Source organism: Diadema setosum, chromosome 7 (genome assembly GCF_964275005.1).
Source record: "Diadema setosum chromosome 7, eeDiaSeto1, whole genome shotgun sequence".
In the NCBI taxonomy this organism is placed as follows: Eukaryota; Metazoa; Echinodermata; class Echinoidea; order Diadematoida; family Diadematidae; genus Diadema; species Diadema setosum.
This window is the reverse complement of record NC_092691.1, coordinates 1,732,593-1,739,167: the sequence shown is the minus strand read 5'-3', so window position 1 is coordinate 1,739,167 and position 6,575 is coordinate 1,732,593.

The window sequence follows — 6,575 nt, the reverse complement described above, 5'->3', positions numbered from 1 at the left end:
CCATTTTTCTTACGCTTGTTGAGTCTTTCCCATTACCCCCACCCCCCTGCCAAATTCCGTTCAGGACCACCATGTTTTTAAGGTATAACTTTCTATTTAAAGGACCTAGCTCTGCAATGCAAACGCTTGATGACTTGTATTGATTTGTGATACCCTGATCATCACTAATGTGGCCAAAAGAATATATAAACCATATATAAATAGTTTTATTATAATTTCTTCTATTTTTTTAACATCATTTGTATTCATAAACACACACACACACACACACACACACACACACAAAACCTTCTAAACTGAGATTCTGTGGATGACATCTTCTATAAATCACTGCTAAATAACTAATTTGATTAACAAAAGACATTGGAATACACCTTCCCTGACCTGAACATAATTTGCATATATCCATACAATGCCTTTTGTTTATCATATTAGTAGCATGGAAACATTCATGTAAGTCATTCCGTGCAATGCAGTCATTAGCTGGCTTCACACAATCTTATAAGATTAACTCGAAGTTTTATACTTCAATGATGAGCTTGTAGTTAAGTACCTTGTGGATGCACTCGAAGGTTTGCAATCTGAAACATCGTAATAGGGTATACGCTCTATCCACGCTTCGTGGAGGGTCCCCACTCGTAGTTGAGCATCGTGTGGGCACGATAATCGATGAACACGAATGTTACATAGATGACCTCTCCATAAACCCATTCCCCTTAGCTTCTGAGTCAACCTCCAATGCGTGCTGTACACTCCTGTATTGTTGCACACTACCAGGTTTTCAGCTAGCATTGCATGTTTGTATTTCTTCCAGTATACGTGGTTCAATCAAGTGGGACTCTCGCTCAAAAGTGTAATTTTAAAGATTAGGTGTCGTGTTGACGTGTGTCGTAGTTTAAAACTACAGACTGACCATCAAAGTTTAAAACTTAGAGTCAATCTTAAAGTTTGGAAACATTGTGTGAACCATTATGAAACTACAATTGTATTGTCTTCTGAATTATGCCCAAAATAATAAATAAGCTATTACTGTTAAAAGCTTATTACAAGCTATCTGATAAGCTATGAAAATCCATTGCCATGTCTGTTGCATAGCTGTTGCTGTGTCAGGCAACAGAGGCAACAAAAAAAAATCACACAATGTGTCAGTATCAAAGTCGTTACCATGCCATAATGTGCCTTGGTATTTTTAATCCCTCTAAAAAACAAGTACAACGTGATAATATTGAATTCATAACAATGTTATGATGTATCTTGAAATATTGTAATTGCTGTTTATATTTTGAAAGCACCTGATACAAATCCCATTTATTGTCTTTTATAATGTTTATATTGTGTGTATGATGTAAAGCAGTTTACACTGTCAAGTTTGCATACACTGCATAACTAATGACAATTATCAAATAAATCATATTTATTTCAGTAGCACACATTTATGCTCATCAGCCTCCTCAGTCCACCTGAATGCTGTTTCATAAAAGATATAACAACAATGACAACATATAAGGAAGTGCAGATGTAAACCGTGACAGTATAACCAGGCAACAACCAATCAAAGTTGTTGGTCCAAGTGAAGGCATTTGCCACGTAAACAACCGAAAGCACTTCTCTGATTGGTTGGTGGAGACTGCCACTATTGTGTGTTGCATTGTTCCAAACTGCTTTGTGAAACAAAACCCTCAATATTTTTACCCCAGTAATCAAAATTCGCACAATATAATGGTTCCTTTATTTCTCATGTACACTTTTAAAGTTCTATACAGATGCTGCAGTCAACAAAGTATACATTATATGCTTATATACCCAACCATTAAATGAAGCCAGCTTTATACATATATAAACAAACGGGTACAATAGTGTATTTTTGGCCAATAAATTTTGTTTTTATGACTCAAATTTCCTGCATCTCATGCCCTTTTCAGGGGTCAAATAAACATATAATTGAAGGGGTCGGTGCAATATAGTGCTAACCCACACTTCTGTCAAAATTGAGTTACATGCATTTTCATAATCCTTATTCTTCACTCTATCCTCCGTGAAAATATCATATTTGAATTCAACCAATAAGATGGTAAAAAATGCATGCATTCATGTTATATCAATGTACAATGTATGGACTTTCCAAACATTCAACAGCGATTATCTCAAAATGAACATTGTGTGGGTTAGCACTATATTGCACCGACCCCTTCAATTTATTGGCCAAAAATGCAGTATTTACCAGTTTGTTTATTTAATTTCCTAGTGGAGACAATAATTATATGTCAAATCTCAACATATTTATAATATTGAAATATGTATACACTGTATAATGTACATAATGTACCCTGTGTTCTACTCCTTTGCCCCAAAGGGTTCCACGGGGATTACCAGGTATGTCTTCTGTCTTTACATCTGTTCATCATGGTGCAAACATCCTTGTGTGGGTTTGTGTTAAGATACTTTGCCATGTTTTGCTATATATGAAGTGTGCCTGCACTGATTAGATGCCAAGAAAACTCGGTCGAGGTCAAAGGCCATTGAACCTTCCCTTGTTTAAAAAAAAAAAGATTTGAATAAATAAAAATTTAAAATATTCAGTTGCATTCTTGACATAAATTTAGCTACAACATAAGAATGATTATACACATTAAATGACACTGATGAAAGGTCAAGGTCAACAGACGCAGCATCTTCCCAGCTGAAAATATTGTTTATCAGCCTTAACTTCTGCTAGGAATGTCCATTGGTAATACCATTTGGTAGGAAGGATATGAACAGACAGTTGTATAGTGCTACAAAAGTGGTATGATGGTGATGAGCTTCCGCTGTGCGAGCCAAAAGTGGTATGACGGTGATGAGCTTCCGCTGTGCAAGCCACTTATTGTTCAGTTTCTGTTCTTGTGTTTGGATTGATCAAAACTTTATAGATTAATAGTAAAGTTAAATAATACAATGTACAATCATAAATACATATGCACAGCATGATATAGAACTATGCATGACAATCCATCCTTGCCACAAGGGTGGATGTAAATGCGTCAATATCCACTGCGTGAATAAAATATCTATCAATAGGGTAGTACATTTGTAGTTTTTAGACGAGGAGAAACAATTTTTCTGTTCTTGAATTCTGTTCCAGGGAAAGTCATCAGGAATGTGCTTGGAATGATTTTATGAGGATAATGATGAACATGTATATTTGCTTATATGGGGATATTTAATGAAGTAAATTTCATGTATTACATATAGATTACAAAAAGTGTTGAATTTCTATTATAGTACTTGTAGACACTTACATGATATTCACACAAATTCAAACACACAAAGCCACACATTCACACATTCAATCTGATGTAAAAAGCCATTGGTGTTCAGTTTTACCATCCACACATGAATAGTATCAACAAAATAGATTACATTTGAAAATGGTGGTTGTGACTGGATTAAGAATGTATGATTTAAAGGGAGAACATACTGCCCTCTCATGGCATGGGAACTCGTCCATTGAAACATAGATTTAAGAATACAGTTTGTAATGGAGCTTGCGTAGGGGTCTTAACTTGTTTGGGGTTCTAATCGGCGAAAAAACAAAGCCACTGTACTGTATACGGCGAATATTTTGCGAGGTTTTTATTTTCGCGAAATTAAAAACGCGAAAATATTGACTCTGATCCCGATGTGGATGTGACGTACATGTGTACATTTCTCCGTTCAGTACAGGACTCCACGATCGCGAATTTAACCACTCACGAAATCGTCGGAAATTCCTGATTCGCGAAATTTAGACTCGCAAAATATATGGCGTATACAGTATTCCATAGACAATTAACAGTAATGTCTAATGTGAATAAAGTAGATTTAATTCCTTCAAGAAAATATTCTGCATGTATGTATTTTTGTGAGTATGGGGGGGGGGAGGGGTATTAATCAGTCAAAATAACAAAGCTAAGCAAATGAAGATCTCTTATAGGAAAGATTTGTGCAAAACTTTTAATGCATATCCGAGCACACCACAACAGTGAATATTGCACAGAGACAAATGATGAATACCATGAACAGGTGAACTTATAAACACATAGTGTATACAGAATACATGTATATCATTGTATATTATCCTACTGAGTTGAATGTAATCCTATTCTTTCCACTTGGCTATCAAGTTGAAATTCAGCAATATAACATCATGGAATCTGAAAGTACAGAGTACTATCACTTCATAGAAACAATGAACACGTTTAAGGTACATGCGCACTTAACCGCAAATGAGTACTGATTAAAGACAGTTACTACTAACCAGTTGGCTTTAGCTTGTACCATGAATACATGAACAATAGTATGAACAGTAAAAAATGAACACAGTGCACTTACTCTCTATATCATGGGACCCAACTCAAATACAACCTTGTAGTGTAATGTCTTCATGTCAGTAAATCAATGCTTTGTCTCCAGTAAAATTGCCCTCGGAACATAGCATCAGCATGCACAAGCATGCGTGGGACAAGCTAACATTGTCTTGTAATGGTAAGTTAACTGCTTTTTCATTCCAACAGCTTCTACTGGCTTTCACACAAATTTTCACAAAGCATACTTATACAGTGGCGGATCCAGGGAGGACCACACCAGGCGCATGCCCCTCCCCCCCCCCCTTTATTTTTTTGTGGAAACAAAACAAATAAAAAGAAAACAGTGGGGGAGGGGTGTGCCCCGCCCTTTAAATTTGTAAACCTGCTCCCTCTTTACAGAATTCCTGGATCCACCCCTGTTAAAACAAATCACAAATCATGCCATGAAGAAACGACAATATTACATGTAAGTACAATATCTATATGTACAACTGTATACAAAATTATGACTTTCTGCTCAGAGCTTTTGAAAGAGTATGCGACAAGGGCTACGTTTATCTCAAACTTTTCTGAGGCAGAATCGCGATCCTAAACACGTTTGAGGCATTTTCAGGGGTTAGATAAACGCAACCGTGTTTTCAAACGCGTTTAGAAACGCCGTTTTGAAACTCCTTTCAAAGGCCATTTTGAAACACGTTTGAGACCACAATCGCCGTTCTGTGAGTAGATAAACGCAATGCCGTTTTGAAACGCGTTTATATCTCAAGGTCAAATCCCAGCTGTTTCCGGTTGTGCTCTCTACCCATTATTTGTGTCTGACTGAGGAGGCATGTTTAATGGTATGCAGTTGACCTTTACTTCCCGGGTCAAACGGCGCAAAGCAGCTGCGCAGTTACACCACTCGAATCATGATTGTATGATGGTTAGATAAACGCGGCTCCCCGAGAATCGCGTCTCAAACCACGTTTGCAAACACCGTTCCAAACGCGTTAAGAAACGTGATTATCTCTCTCAGGTTAGATAAACGCAACCAAGGATGAATGAAACTCCATGTGAGACTGATATTAGAAAGTTTGGTTCATAGGGCTTTGTCAATGTTGTTGACAAAGCCCAATGAGCAGAAATTTGTTATATTAATCTCACATAAAGTTTCAGTTACCCTTGTCTCTCTCGCTCCCTCTATTACACACACACACACACACACACACATGCATGGCAATGATAGAGCAGTGATTATTTTAGAAAGGGGAAAGTTTTCGTGGCTTGTTGACTTTACAAGGATCATGTAGAAACAATTGGTAGAGCAGTGAAGCAAGAAGCAACAAGGCATTAGATTTTCATTAAATTTGCATACAAGATTGTGACCATTATTTCAGATTTGAGGTAAAAGTGAAGCTATCTTTTTTTTTTAAATCCTTGAGAAATTTTGTTGTGACTATTGTCTTCACTATGCGACTAATGAGCAACATTGTGAAAACGGGGAAAAAAAAGAATTATTCCAACTGACAAATTGTCCTACATTGACGTAAATATCGCACTGGTTCGACTTTGTCAGTCATCTGCAATAAAAACTTGGTGCAAGAATTACATAACTTTGAGCAAAAAAGAATTGCTACTTACTATATGAGGCTTTGACAAATATACATTGACCATTCATACAGAGGTAAAAAAAGGTTTAACCATTATATCTATCTGTCTTGTCTATCCATCCATGTATCCATCTCTAGACAGTTTTAGATATACAATAAATCACATTCATTTTTTTTTTTTGACACACAGTGTACAGTGTTGCTTTAAAGCTGTAGTGTGAGGTAATCTTTCCCCATTTAAGTCATCAAGGTGATAATCAGAAACATTAAGTTCAGGCATTTTGCCTGAAATGACAGCACAACCTGAAATAGCACACTTAGAAGGCACAGTCCTTCAAATCTTTCATACATCAAAGTTTTCTCTTTCTCTACGTACCTGGTGAATTGAAATATCTATATTTAAACTATACTTGGAGAAAATAAATTTAAAAACATCAAGAAAGGTAGAAATTTTCAGTGCTACTATCATAGTCATTTCTTCACTCAAAGAATAGATTTACTCTTAGAATTTTCATCACAATTATCATTAATGTATGATCACAAAATTTAGTTTTTACAAATTCAAAGTGATAAATGAAATGATACAATAAAATTTGTAGTACATTTCCACTTACTTTGTAACAATAAACTACTTGTACTAAAAATAAACATTTTGAGTGAC